The sequence below is a fragment of the Schistocerca americana genome, chromosome X (genome assembly GCF_021461395.2).
Source record: "Schistocerca americana isolate TAMUIC-IGC-003095 chromosome X, iqSchAmer2.1, whole genome shotgun sequence".
In the NCBI taxonomy this organism is placed as follows: domain Eukaryota; kingdom Metazoa; phylum Arthropoda; class Insecta; order Orthoptera; family Acrididae; genus Schistocerca; species Schistocerca americana.
This window is the reverse complement of record NC_060130.1, coordinates 790,729,091-790,745,435: the sequence shown is the minus strand read 5'-3', so window position 1 is coordinate 790,745,435 and position 16,345 is coordinate 790,729,091.

Genomic DNA, 16,345 nt, shown 5'->3' with positions numbered 1-16,345 from the left:
GTAAGAGTACGAGGGGGTGGAGATGTTTTCTGAATAGCACGTCGCAAGGAATCCCAGATATGCTCAATAATGCTCATGTCTGGGGAGTTGGTGGCCAGCGAAAGTATTTAAACTTAGGAGAGTGTTCCTGGAGCTACGACGTAGCAATTCTGGACGTGTGTGGCGTCGCATTGTTCTGCTGGAATTGTCCAAGTCCGCCAGAATGCACAATGGACATGAATGGATGCAGGTGACCAGGCAGGATGCTTACGTACGTGTCACCCGTAAGAGTCGTATCTAGACGTATCAGGGATCCCATATCACTCCAACTGCACACGTCCCATATCATTATAGAGCCTCTACCAGCTTGAAAAGTCCCCTACTGACATGAAGGGTCCATGGATTCATGAGGTTGTCTCCATATCCGTACACGTCCATCCGCTCGATACAATTTGAAACGAGACTCGTCCGACCAGGCAACATGTTTCCAGTCATCTACAGTTCAGTTTCAGTGTTGACGGGCCCAGGCGGGGCGTAAGGCTTTGTGTCGTGCTGTCATCAAGGATACACGAGTGCGCCTTCGGCTCCGAAAGCTCATATCGATGATATTTCGTTGAATGGTTCGCACACTGACACTTGTTGATGGCCCAGCATTGAAATCTGCAGCAATTTCTGTCACCTTGAACGATTCTCTTCAGTCGTCGTTGGTCCCGTTCTTGCAGGATATTTTATCCTAATGTTTATTTATGATGTTTTACTGGATTTCTGATGTTCACCCTCGTGAAATGGTCGTAAGGGAAAATCCCCACTTCATTGCAACCACGGAGATGCTGTGTCCCATCCCTCATGCGCCGACTATAACACCACGTTCAAACTCACTTAAATCTTGATAACCTGACACTGTACCAGCAGTAACCGACCTAACAACTGCTCCAGACACTTGTTGTCTTATCTAGGCGTTGCGGACCGCAGCGCCGTATTCTGCCTGTTTGCATATGTCTGTGTATGAATACGCGAGCCTATACCAGTTTCTTTGGCGCTTCAGTGTACATGATAGAAATTTTATTTTACAATAGTAGTTCGAGATCACTGGCGACATATTTCGAGATCATCCTCTCGCCTTCGCCTCTTTTCTCCCCTACCTGCCCCACTCCCTCCTCTACACCTCTACCCCCCCCCCCCCACTTTACTCTCGCCCAATAGAGATCATTTGATGTCTGTATGTGATAGCTCTTCATGACGATCCTTTCACTATCAGTAGAGATAGACTAAAAAGTAAAAGGTTGAAATTAAGTATTTATCCATTAATTAATATTGTTATTAATCATTTATAAATATATTCGTTCTTACGTTTTCTTATTTATTCCAGCAGCGCTGCACGCCACAGGAAACTGCTGGACGATCACACTTGTGTTGAATACACCAGTGAACGCACCACTTCAGCAGTGGCCCATAGATTACAAGATCTGCTGTTGTTCGACTATTTTGTACCACCACTGAAAGTTCCTTAACAACCCACATTTAAGTACCATGAGTGTACTAATTTCCAACACATAAGTGGTTGCTAATCGATCTAAACAAGTGAATGTAGGTCTAACACATTCTTTGGAAAATGTTGCAAAAAGTGTGTTGGAGCTGAAGTGCAGTATTATAGGTATGAGTGGGACTATCTGTTCATCATGATGTACACTGATCAGCGAGAACATTATGACCACCTAACTAATAGCCAGTATGTCCGCCTTTGGCATGGATAACAGAGGCGACGCATCATGGCATGGAAGCGATGAGCCTTGGTAGTTCACTGGAGGGAATTGGGACCACATCTGCACGCACAAGTCACCCAGTTCCCGTAAATTGCGGGGAGGAGGGCGATGAGCTCTGATGCCACATTCAATCACATCCCAGATGTGTTCAATGGAGTTCAGATGTGTCGATTTGGGGGGGTCAGCACACCAGTTGGAACTCTCCAAGTCACCCAGTTCCCGTAAATTGCGGGGAGGAGGGCGATGAGCTCTGATGCCACATTCAATCACATCCCAGATGTGTTCAATGGGGTTCAGATGTGTCGAGTTGGGGGGTCAGCACACCAGTTGGAACTCTCCACTGTGTTCATCGAACCACTCCATTACAATCTTGGCCTTGTGACATGGCGCATTCCCTTTGTTGAAAAATGCCTCTGCCATCGAGAAACATGACCATCATGAGGGAGTGTACGTGGTCTACAATCAGTGTATGATACTTTTTGGCTGACATGGTGCCTTGCACAAGGTTCACTGGATCCATGGATGTCTACGTGAATCTTCCCCAGAGCATAATGAAGCCACCACCAGCTTGTCTCGATCCTGCAGTACAGTTGTCAAGGAGCTGTTGCCCTGGAAGACGACGGATTCGCTCATTCCCATCAGCATAGTGAAGAAGGTATCGAGATTCATCAGACTGTGCAACACTCTGCCATTGCACCAACATCCAGTGCTGATGGTCACATGCCCATTTCAGCCGTAGTTGCCGATGTCATGGTGCTAACATTGGCACGTGAATGGGTCATCAACTGCGGAGGACCATTGATAGGAGTTTTCTGTGCTCTGTGTGTTCAGACACACTTGTACACAGCCCAGCATTAAAGTCTGATGTTAGTTCCAGCACAGTTCTCCATCTGCACTGTTTTACCAGTCTGCCAAGCCTGCGGCATCCGACATCTGTAATGAGGTTTGGCCACCCAACCTCACGATGTCTGGACGAGTTTCATTTTGGTTTCGCCGTATATTGAAGACACCACAGCAATCCTCGAACTCCCAACAAGTCGTGCTCATGCTGAATCTCTGGGCCTTCACAATCTGCCCTTGGTCAAACTCAGATAGATGGAACGCCTTCCCCATTCTACACATGGAAATGTGCTCACTCATACTATATGCAATGTGTGTCTCACTATCAGTCATTCCTCACGAGGTGATGCTGCTATCGCCTGGGCGGGTCATTATGTTCTGGCTGATCAGTGTATGTATCTAATGAAATGAGTGACTACGATTCATCATGTTCACTTAATGCTGTTTCTATGTTTGGACTGAGGTGTCCATAGTTGATATGTAGAGTGAAGCTGTGCTTAAATTATATTCAGGCGACATGCACATTTACATAAAACGGATTTTTCCGAGTTTGATCTGTACTGTGCACTAGCAATTGCTGTAGATAGAACAACACGCTGGTTTCCATGAATTAAAGCTGTATACTACGACATTGTAGAGTGAATATGATTCAGGCTGAATTCGAAGCACGTAGAAAACGAGTCTTTCGAAAATGTGGCGAAGAGTATGACGATGTAAATGTATGTGAATGAAGAAAGAATACTAAAATAAATCTTTCTCGTTGTCCCATCCTATGATTCAAATACAAATAAACATACCACGAATCACTGCCGGAAAGCTACACTGAGTAGTGACTTAGTAGTATGACTCTCCACCACATGGTGCTATTGGCTGCGCCCACGCAGTGAGGTGAGAGAGTAATTAAGTCCCACAATGAGATGGGAGGCAAGACCTGCCAGGCAGATGAGGTCCACAGAGGTGGGGCCTAACTATCAGCTTTCCCACCAGGGAAGACTCACAGAAGCAGCACCGCCACCCCTTCACACCTTGCACTAATGGCATCTGCCACCTGCCCTCAGGCATGCAGCCAGATTCTTTTTTCATGCTGGTGAGTAAAAATGCGTCTATTATTGTACAACAGATGTGTGTAGTGCAGACCTAACTGTATAATTTCAGTTGTAATAATAATAACAATAACTTTTCAAATTTATCCCTCAATGCACATAACTCATTTTTTAATACATCACTAATTACATACAAAAGAACCCAGTCCCTACAGATGAGGAACTGATTTGGAAAGAAAATTTTAATTACAATTATTACTCACAATGTGCAGTTACATATGCATTGCACACATCTTTTCTACAAAAATTGATGTAACTTTACATATCAGCATAAGAAGAATATGTTGCTTTTTCAGTATTAACATCTATGTTCTCTTACAAACAGGGATGGTGATTCTAACAAGTTTCATCCACAACCTGAGACACTGCTGGAGATTTCTATAATATAAGTGTACCTCTGCTTATTTCCCAGTGTTATCAGCTTGGGGATGGAACCGTTTCAGGGGAGTAGGCCCTCCAGACACAGCGATACATAGCTGTACACATCATGCAAATTGGCAGGGTATTGCAGAGCTATTTCCAGTACATATCTCACACCAGCATCCACAGCCATATTTGGGATCTCCTTCAGTCTGACGATTTGATATTTGGACTGTGATCAGAACTATCCAAATGGAAGAGAATACTGCATGGCATGCCTGTACAGATTGATACATCCAGGTAAGGGATGTAACTCAGAGCATCAGAAGGGCCGTACTACTACTCACTCATTCACAAGTTATTCGCCATAGCGTACCTGTGCATGCACTGGCAAAATCCCCGACTAATTCCACATCTGAAAAAAGCAGCATATCAATGTTAGTCAACACTTCAGTGCTGATACATGTCGTTTTTAACATCCCATCAAACAAAAGCCCTGGCGTGGCTTAATAGAATACGGGATACAGAATATGCACCCTGGGATACACTTTGAATTTCGCAAAATGTCTGCAAGCAGCAGCACATCTGTCTCCATGTACAGTTTAGCATATCCTTTTGAATTACAGATGTCTAACGTCTACCAAACATTCACTGTGTACTTATACTCTGTATCTGTTATGACAGTATCTGTGAGTTTGCTGGTGATTTTACAGAGTATTTGTAAGGGAAGATTTGTCTTTACCACAAGCAGAAAGTTTATATCGGGATATGTGACTCTGGTGATACCCTCTCAGTGTATTGTCTAAGTATGTTTTTGAAGAGATGTATGCATGGATCATAATGAAGCCAGGAAAAGAAGTGACACTTTTGACATGATTCGTTTGGAGACAAAATTACTTTTCTAAGTCAGGTATGACACTGACCTTATCTTTTTCACTTCCCCAGCCTAAATTACTGAAGAGCAGGAAAGTAAGTATTATAATTGCTCAAATTATGGAAGAAGTTGCATGCATTGTGAACAGCACTACGGAAGTTCTCCATTAGATGACAGTAGTCTCTACGTGTAGTTGCCTCATTTGTACCCAACAGCAGACCACAAAGACGACAATCAACTGACTGTCCATGTAAGGCATCATCATCTTGCAAGTTTGACTTTGGAATGTTGTAAACTCCCATCAACACTCACTGCAAGTTTTTCGAGCTCAGAGACTGCTGTCATACGAGAATACAACTTAATACAATGTTGCATTTTGCATGTGTTGTTCTGTGAAGGTAGATTGAAAGGTGGTGGTGTCACCTTCACAACATTCCACAGGAATTAGTAAGCACTCCAAGTCAGACAACAAAGCGGTATTGTTGCTGGTGGTGGGCATTCTTAAAATTTAAGAACTTTTCATTCTCGGTAGACATTTCCACATACACTCCTGGAAATGGAAAAAAGAACACATTGACACCGGTGTGTCAGACCCACCATACTTGCTCCGGACACTGCGAGAGGGCTGTACAAGCAATGATCACATGCACGGCATAGCGGACACACCAGGAACCGCGGTGTTGGCCGTCGAATGGCGCTAGCTGCGCAGCATTTGTGCACCGCCGCCGTCAGTGTCAGCCACTTTGCCGTGGCATACGGAGCTCCATCGCAGTCTTTAACACTGGTAGCATGCCGCGACAGCGTGGACGTGAACCGTATGTGCAGTTGACGGACTTTGAGCGAGGGCGTATAGTGGGCATGCGGGAGGCCGGGTGGACGTACCGCCGAATTGCTCAACACGTGGGGCGTGAGGTCTCCACAGTACACCGATGTTGTCGCCAGTGGCCGGCGGAAGGTGCACGTGCCCGTCGACCTGGGACCGGACCGCAGCGACGCACGGATGCACGCCAAGACCGTAGGATACTACGCAGTGCCGTAGGGGACCGCACCGCCACTTCCCAGCAAATTAGGGACACTGTTGCTCCTGGGGTATCGGCGAGGACCATTCGCAACCGTCTCCATGAAGCTGGGCTACGGTCCCGCACACCGTTAGGCCGTCTTCCGCTCACGCCCCAACATCGTGCAGCCCGCCTCCAGTGGTGTCGCGAAAGGCGTGAATGGAGGGACGAATGGAGACGTGTCGTCTTCAGCGATGAGAGTCGCTTCTGCCTTGGTGCCAATGATGGTCGTATGCGTGTTTGGCGCCGTGCAGGTGAGCGCCACAATCAGGACTGCATACGACCGAGGCACACAGGGCCAACACCCGGCATCATGGTGTGGGGAGCGATCTCCTACACTGGCCGTACACCACTGGTGATCGTCGAGGGGACACTGAATAGTGCACGGTACATCCAAACCGTCATCGAACCCATCGTTCTACCATTCCTAGACCGGCAAGGGAACTTGCTGTTCCAACAGGACAATGCACGTCCGCATGTATCCCGTGCCACCCAACGTGCTCTAGAAGGTGTAAGTCAACTACCCTGGCCAGCAAGATCTCCGGATCTGTCCCCCATTGAGCATGTTTGGGACTGGATGAAGCGTCGTCTCACGTGGTCTGCACGTCCAGCACGAACGCTGGTCCAACTGAGGCGCCAGGTGGAAATGGCATGGCAAGCCGTTCCACAGGACTACATCCAGCATCTCTACGATCGTCTCCATGGGAGAATAGCAGCCTGCATTGCTGCGAAAGGTGGATATACACTGTACTAGTGCCGACATTGTGCATGCTCTGTTGCCTGTGTCTATGTGCCTGTGGTTCTGTCAGTGTGATCATGTGATGTATCTGACCCCAGGAATGTGTCAATAAAGTTTCCCCTTCCTGGGACAATGAATTCACGGTGTTCTTATTTCAATTTCCAGGAGTGTATACCTGTTCCTGGCTACAGTCAATCAGGTGCCCTAAATACTTATGCTTAGTGAAAGAGTTGAAGCTTCTGCAACAAAAATGCCTTGTGCCACAATATTTCGGCAAACGGAAAGTAGGCAGAACATATTTTTGATTCAGAGGTAATATTTCTCATCCTCTGAGAATAGCAGCGAATTTACAGGTTTGGGACACTGACTGACTTCCTTGGAAAAATAGAGGGGTCCGACTACATTACGCCTCACATCTCCTGGCTTGACTTTTTATCATCTACATCCAGACCACAAATGTGAACTGAATAATTTGGGTTTTGTGTCTAGACATTTGGTATGCCTACGATTGTGACGGTGAATGAGATGGCTTCAAAGCTATAATGCTTGTAGACATTAGTTATTTCATATGAATCAATATATGATGCATTTTTCAGACAATTTACATCGCAAGCCAGAAAAGACCATAACTAAGCCGTGTTTGTCCTCTTTTTGGTATTCTGGACATTAATACATGCCTTTTTAGCACAAATATCTTCTGGAAGAGTGATGAAACTGGGCCCCCATTAACTGGCTCAAAAACATGAATACATATCAAGGTGGAGTACATGGCTGAGTGCCCTACCAGACACTCTTTTCAGCATATTGGAAGAATGACTCATTATGAGGCTCTTGGCATAAGTTCCATACCATTTTTCAATTGACATGCTGCACAATATCACCCCAACCTTCCCCAGATTTCGACAGTGCTTTTCTGTAGCATAACTACCTTCTTGGGAAGCAGGTGGGGGTGCATCACCTCACAGCGCAGAACTGCTTTGCACCTGATGGTTGGATACTAGTGGCCATTGATTTCATGGAGATCCTTTCCAATATTTCTCGGCAAGCATGAAGGAAGGTAGGCAGATTGAGTAGTTCAATGGGGCTGCGTAATTTACCTGACACTCATTACCAAGGCAGGCTGTCTGACTGCTGCTGCTGCTAGACACAATAGTGGTGTAATGATCGACAGCCATGTGATCCTCCAGGCTTGGGTTACAGTCGCGTGTAGTGGTGACCACGTCAAATGTACAAGAGTCTATGGGCGACACCAGTGTGATGCCCCAGGTTGGGGCAGTGGGGCTGCCACACGCAGTGTCTGCAGCTGCGGTGAAGGGGTCGCAAGCTGTGGCCACAGCAAGTTTGATGACCGGGGCCGCAGTGTTTGAGCCCGCGAGTTTGACGAAACAGGCGGAGGTGGTTATGAGCACATCAGCTTGGCCTGGGTCGTTAGGGTCACGCGCAGTGTTTGCTGCAGGTACTAGTTTGATGGTTAGGGCTGTGGTAATGATGGGTGCATATACTCAGGTCTAGCTGAGGTCTTAGTTCCCCTCCATGAGACGCCAATACTCCTGCAAAAAAAGAGGAAACGGTATTGGTGAAACACACACACACACACACACACACACACACACACACACACACACACACTAATAATTTTGATCTTACATTGAGGTTCGTTGATGATATGTGATTTTAATAACTCATCACCATCATTTGGTATATTGTGTGTACATTCCGGTATCTTATGCTCCAATCCAGCATTTACGTCTGTGGCTACGTCCCAATCAAGCGCTTCTAGAACAAAAAAACAAGTATTGCATGCAAGTGTAAAAAGGTACTTGTTGAGATGAAGAATTAGAAGTAATACTCCTTATGTATCCAATTCTCCACAAATGGAGCGAAAACCTAGTAAGTTTGTTTCGAGAATTGCGAATCTGAGTCATATTATACAATCTAGATCGCAACCATCTTCCCATAAATTGTGAGGGATATCATGGTCTGATAATCGAAGAGTGGTAATTTTTTGCTTGGAACCAAGTCATCAACATCCGACAAACGAGTATGCTTACTAGATCTTTACCACTAACAAAGTGAAATTGTCCCTACATATTGATACAACAACCAGTGCTCGCAATGAAGCGGGACAGAAGCTAGCCAACGCACTTTCTAGACACCAACATGCATGTTCAATCACCTGCTGTGTGTGTGATCACGATTTCATAATTTCTAGACCACCGGGATGCTGCTCTGGCCTGTGTTCACATGTATCGAGATTTTTTCGCAGATGTTGCTTTCCACACGTGTTGCATGGCACCCCTTTGAACTTTAGACGCGGTGTGCTGCTGGTGCCTGCCCAGTTTCGTGGCGTGTTCTATGAGTGCTCGGCGCAGCGGTGGACGTCTGTTGCTGTGCATGGCCTGAAATACTGTGAGCACTGAATCGACATACACTGAAGGCGATATCATTTATTGATAACCCAGAGCTGTCGGACACTGGCAAGGGAACCTCCCCATCGCACCCTCCTCAGATTTAGTTATAAGTTGGCACAGTGGATAGGCCTTGAAAAATTGAACACAAATCAATCGAGAAAACACAAAGAAGTTGTGTAGAACTATGAAAAAAATAAGCAAAATATACAAACTGTGTAGTCCACACGCAACATAGGCAACATCAAGGAGACTGTTAACTCAGGAGCGCCATGGTCCCGTGGTTAGCGTGAGCAGCTGCGGAACGAGAGGTCCTTGCTTCAAGTCTTCCCTGGAATGAAAAGTTTAGTTTTTTATTTTCAGTTTATGTGACAAACTCTTATGTTTTCATCACTTTTTTGGGATTGATTATCACATCCACAAGAAAACCTAAATCGGACAAGGTAGAAGAATCTTTTTACCCATTCGCCAAGTGTACAAGTTAGGTGGGTCGACAACATATTCCTATCATGTGACGCACATGCCGTCACCAGTGTCGTATAGAATATATCAGACGTGTTTTCCTGTGGAGGAATCGATTGACCTATGACCTTGCGATCAAATGTTTTCGGTTCCCGTTGGAGTGGCACGTCCTTTCGTCTACTAGTCGCACGGTTTTGCGGTGCGGTCGCAAAACACAGACACTAAACTTATTACGGTGAACGGAGATGTCAATTAACGAACGGACTGATCATAACTTTGCGAAAATAAAGAAAGTAAACTTTTCACTCGAGGAAAGACTTGAACCAAGGACCTCTCGTTACGCAGCTGCTCACGCTAACCACGGGACCACGGCGCTCCTGAGCCCACAGTATCCTTGATGTTGGCTGTCTTGCGCGTGGACTACTCAGTTTGTATATTTTGCTTATTTTTTTCATAGTTCCACACAACTCCTTCCTGTTTTTTCGATTGATCTGTGCTCAGGTTTTCAAGGCCTATCCACTGTGCCAACTTATAACTAAATCTGAGAGGGGTGCGATGGGGAGGTTCCCTTGTGAGAAGCTCCTTTTCCAAACGAGGACTGTATATCAGCTTGTACCACCGAAACTGCAGATAAAATACCTTCCGCGCCATCCAAAACTTTTCGCCATGTAATATCCGTTGATAACCTGTACTGTACTTTTACGTAAGCTTCATTACAGAGACTATATTTAATATGTAATGGATGTAATAGTGCATTTGTTTGTGAATGTATAAAATTGATTGTAATTATAATGTAAATATTGTAAATTGTTGGGTAATAGCCAAGGGACTGTATTTTAATGTATCGACAGCAACTACGAAATGGCAGTAGATGTGCCGTTGTTTATCTTAGAGTCTCTGTCGCGCTGCGAGCAGAGAGGAAGCGGAGCGGCTTGAGTGATGAAAGAGTGCGGAAGTGTTTGTCGGGCGCTCCCTCCGACGCGGTGTGCAGCTATGTTCGCGCCACTGTAGGCACACCCAATTCGTCAACCCCCGAGTATTGAGAGCACGGTAGGAGTGGACAGGTGCAGGAAGCTGCAGTTCTAACTATTGCCCATCCCATAATCATCCGTGGCTAGGGAGGCGACTTGTGGTTCTCAACCGGCAACATCGACAGCACAGCATTGTCGTCGCCTACATTCTTCGTCGTCCGCACAGTTACAGCATCGCAAGACCGTTAACTACTATTGTACAGGCATTACCTAGTGGCATTTCTTTCATAAAATTTAATAATTTTCATGAATAACAACCTGCAGTAGTCAGAACTTGTAGGGCACCTATGTTGCTATAGTCCTCAGGCATTATTACCAAGCAGGGTCCCTTTCGCTTCCATGCAACCACCGAGTGTCGTAAAAATATAAAAACTGATTAACTATTTACAGACAGTTTTTTTTGCTTGCTAATGGCCAGTTTCAGTCTAAATTTTGCTGCCTCAGTAACTGTTCATTCTCGTATTGCGTAACAGAGGCTTAACTAATTTGTGATTCTGAGTGTTAACTTCACTCACATAAAGTAACGTAAAATTTTGCTGGAAAAACTAATAACTAAAGATACAGTACAAATTAAGAGTGCGCAATTTCATTTATTCTGTATTTAGCTTAGCGATTGACTTTTCCTGGCTTGGTATGTATTTTGTATACATTTTGTATTGGTATGTAGTTGCTCATTTGCTTAAACTAAATTTAATTCAGTCTTCCAATAATCAAAAGTAAACTGCTTGCCTTTATATAAATGTTGCATTACGTTACGCTGAGGATACTGAAAGGAATTTTTACGTAACATAGTTTCCGTTACAGCCAGACGTTTATTTAACCAACAACTTCATTTAACTTTATTTCTAAAATTTACTATTTCAAAATAAGTAATTTCAAACTCAGTGCATTCTGATTCATTTATTTTCTCGTGAACTGTAGTGTTGTGGAAAAGCGTGACAACCTTCTGTTACCACGCCAGTAATTATTTGCGTAATTTTCTTTACCATTACGTTTCTTAGGATTTTGGATATTCATTGCCCTAGTGGGCTGGCGACTGTTTAATTATCCTTTTTTTGTTAGTCATTATTTTTTTGTATTAAAATATTACGTGTCATCCTTCCCCTTCCCCCCCCCCCCCCCCTCCCGTGTGCTTCATGAGCGATTGCACTATATTGCACTATATTCAGCATTTAGATTAGGTTCAGAATAGATTCTTCCTTCAGAAGGGTCTGTTGTACACTCTTCTGCTACTAACCGGTATGATTTCCCTTCGTTAACGATAGCCTTATTCACTGTAGAATTTCATTAGGCATACGCGCTCACGCTCAATTACATCGCAATCCGGTAGGCCGATTAGGAAGGGGGAGATTACAAGTTCACATATTAAATGATTGGAAGTTTTTGAATAAACAGAGCGATTCACTTTGGTCCCTGACCACAAGCAGCCTACGTCAAAAAATTATTTCTCCAATTCTTCATGAGCAGCATAGACAATGTGTGTTGAATGCTTACCTGAAGCTCGTAAGTGGGGTTTTGGAAAAAATATTGAGTGAATAAATACAGAGCTTTTGTTTTTAATTTATTGACAATACAACTCAAAAGTATTCGTACATTGTCTGAAGCATAGAACTGCTGATGTTATTACGATACGTTTCCTCGAGTCCAAATTTCTGGGCATCTGTACTCCTCAAGCTTCTGTATTTAAGCACTCTGATGTCTCAAAGCGACAAAACTTTATATAGGTTCAGAGTGATGGCACCATATTTTCATATGAGGCTCCCTCAGCATCCCACAACTTTCCCAGAGGATGACGAGTCAGCCACGCAATTTTTTGACAAGTTTTAGCGCAGTCTACTGTACTAAACGGTTTTGGTGAAACAATGATTGTGAAATACTTTGTTAAACTTTTCCTGCGTTAGAGAATGTAACTAACACAAAATCGCTAAACGAATTGTGCACACCAGAGGTGAAACCCCTGTATGTCCACAACAATGTTTCATTCTGATGCCGGCCGGGGTGGCCGAGCGGTTCTAGGCGCTACAGTCTGGAACCGCGCGACCGCTACGGTCGCAGGTTCGAATCCTGCCTCGGACACGGATGTGTGTGATGTCCTTAGGTTAGTTAGGTTTAAGTAGTTCTAAGTTCTAGGGGACTGATGACCTCAGAAGTTAAGTCCCATAGCGCTCAGAGCCATTTGAACCATTTGAACCATTTTTTTCATTCTGATGTCATTGTGAGATGTGCTGTATGTGGTTCAATACCTCTACATTTATACTGTACATTTATGCTTCCTCTGAGCTGAGTAGTTAACGGGTGATTGTGTAGTAGCAGGGAAGTTTTGTGATGATTGAAATTCAGTGCGCATGTCTACAGTTCCACATTTCACTACCTCGCTTTGAGCAGTCACCCCATGGATGCTAATTCTTTAAACTTCTTAGGACTGACCATACAATAAAATTCATCACACTAATAGAAGAGCGAAACACTGTTCACGCGTCATACAGGACGTCAACATTGTTATTGTCCAAGTCGTCAGTGAGTTACATGATAAGTACTCTGAATTTAGGTACACTTAATTTGAGACATAGGCTACTTGTGGTCAGGAACCTAACTGAACCGCTCTGTATAGTCAAAAACTTCCAATCATTTCGTATGTGAACTTGTAACCTCCCCTTCCTAATCGGCCTACTGGATTGCGCGTATGCCTAATGAAAGTTTGGAATGAGTAACGCTATCGTCACCGAAGGAAAATAATACCTGGTACTGGGAGGAAAGCGTACAACAGACCCTTCTGATGGAAGAATCTATTGTAAACCTAATCTGAATACTGATAATAATTTTGAAATGGGTGGAAATAGTGCTATCGCTCACGAACCACACAAAAGGGAAAAGGGTAACAAGTAATATTTTAATACAAAAATATACTGACTAGCAAAAAAGGATAATTAAACAGTCGCTAGCCTACTAGGGCAGTGAATATCGAAAATCCTAAGAAAAGTAATGGTAAAGAAAATTAAATAAATAATTACGGGGTGGCAAAAGAAGGTTGCCACGCTTTTCCGCAACACAACAGTTCACGAGAAATTAAATGAATCAGAAAGCACTAAATTTGAAGTTACTTATTCTGAAATAGTAAATTTTAAAAATAAAGTTAAATGAAATTGCTAGTTAAATAAATGACTGGCTGTAACTGACACTTTGTTACGTTTACAGTTGTCAGATGTGCTCGAATCCTTGTTTACATTCCCCTCCTGTCTGTTTACAGCACTATAATAATAAATCGAGGAATTTCTATTTAACAGATATCTTAATCATCGATGATTATTTCGATGTATCTGGAAGGATACTCTTTAAGCTCCCACGAGCGTCAATTAAGCTAGCTGGTCACCTGCATGCAGCACATGTAAAAGTTTCAGGCACTCTTCGTCTGATACTGATAAATGGGGTATTTTCAACACAAATTTAGGCTACAATTTTACTCTGTTCTTGTGGCCCTCCAGAATATGAGTTATTTAGCATAGCATACTGGACTAGAATCACCTCACGCTTCGCGTTCACAATGAAGTGTTTCTTTTGTTTAAAGAAGCCTATTAACATTTTGAGTGGGATGCAGGCGCTAAAGCTACCATCTATCGATCCCTCTATGAACTATCCTGTAGTTTCTAATCCGTTAAGGTCCGAAGTCGATGCATAGATGCATGAGGGTCAATCTGATTCCAACATTTTTTGTGGGGTTGAGATCGTTACCATTAAGTTTGTGTCTTATTTATTGAAACAGAAAAGCTCAAGCATTATATGGAAGCCACGATGTTACTGATGGCAGAGTGCTGCCATTCTCCGTTGTCACAAATCTTCCTTCCCTTTATAGGAAACTGTTGCTAGGAAGTGTCACCTCATCTTGATTTTTACTAAAGACTTCTTGTTTCATCGTTATTATTGATGGTCGAAGACGAAAGTTCATGGGCGAAATATCCCTGACAAGTGATCAGATTTTCATACTGAACTGGCGTTATTCTGGGCGACATCTGCAAGGTTTCAGTCCTATCGATTTAAGAAACTTAATTATTGCATGCTACTGCGTGCTTCCACAGAAAAGTTGTGTTCTGATGACTGTGTTCGTTGTATTTGCACTTTATAGCCATGCTGCTGCTTTAGATGAAGACATACTATAATTTATTCATCAGGAAAATAGACAAGATTACCGTTCTGATGTCCGCCCCCGGTAGCTGAGTGGTGCCGGCACGGTAGCTTAGCGTGTTCGGTCAGAGGGTTAGCTACCCTCCATAGTAAAAAAAAAAAAAAAACTGAGTGAACGGCTCAACGAACAACCTGAACTGGTGTTATGAGACGTCCGCCCCGAACATATACAACGAACAAAATAGAACAAAATGAGATCAACAAAGAATTTAAAAAAAAAGTGGTCAGCGCGACAGAATCTCAATCCTAAGGGCCCGGGTTCGATTCCGGGCTGGGTCGGAAATTTTCTCCGCTCAGGGACTGGTTGTTGTGTTGTCCTAATCATCATCATTTCATCCCCATCAACGCGCAAGTCGCCGAAGTGGCGTCAAATCGAAAGACTTGCACCTGGCGAACGGTCTATACGACGGGAGGTCCTGGTCACACGGCATTTACATTTACCATTCTGATGTATGATTTTCAGCTCAAGATAGTCTAATGTTTGAACACTTACTGGGAGGCATACTGGACTGCTAGGCGCCCTCTGTACGGAAAAAATCCATAGACAGATTCACACCACCATTAAGGTATGAATTCTTTGCGATATTACGCTCGACGTGAATGGTGCTAACAGGTTGATTATCCACTTGTTGATTCGGCTAATTTTATCAGTGTTATCCATCCACATCTGGCTCCTCGGGAAATCTAGTGGAAATCCTATTGAAGCCTTATGTCTCTGGACTGTTGTCAGTTTTCTTGTATTTATCTCTGCTCTACTCGTATTAATGGTTGAACCTAACTCGAAGCCTTGTACGAAACATTTTATACACATATTCACATCGTCAGTATCATTAGCTAGAAGGTACTGCCACGACTCCACCACTTAGATGTAGTTTGTTGCTCTCAGTGGTGTTAGATATGCCGATATGTTTCGAGACCGACCAATGCAACACCACTTCCCTTTGCTTGGATATATTGGGGGAAAGTAGTTTGCTCTTAATATCAAGAAGTGTTCTTTTAAAGAAAGTGTGACATATAAACTTCAACTGATTTAGTTATGTGCGTACTGCTTGTTTTACGCATTTGTCAGAAGAAAGATTGGAAATGACCACAGAGATATGAATTGAAGTCTCGGTGGCGTCAAAAATTTCAGAACGCCCTGTTCTTGTTGGTAAAGTACTGGCGCAATTTTTCAGGAAGTATCAAATTGCTGTACAAGTCGAAGTAGTGGAAGGTACTTCAATTATCTTTAACATATGCAGCACAGTATGCGCTATATACTCGTGCAACATTTCAATTGTGCGTCACCTCTGACAACACAGTTCACAAAAACTCTCCACAGAATCTCAGTACCTTGAATTTTCTTACGAATTTAAGTAGATCTGAATCGGTAAGTGGTCTGTGTGGTACCATAGTTAGGGAACTTTTTATATAAGAGTACAGATCTTTTCTTTTATGTTTTTAAATATAGCCCTTTACCATTAGCTTTGGCCTCCATTGTCTTATCATTCGTCTCAGCTTCCTGTAGTTTCTCTTCTGTGTTTGGTGCATTCTTTATTCTACGAGCTAT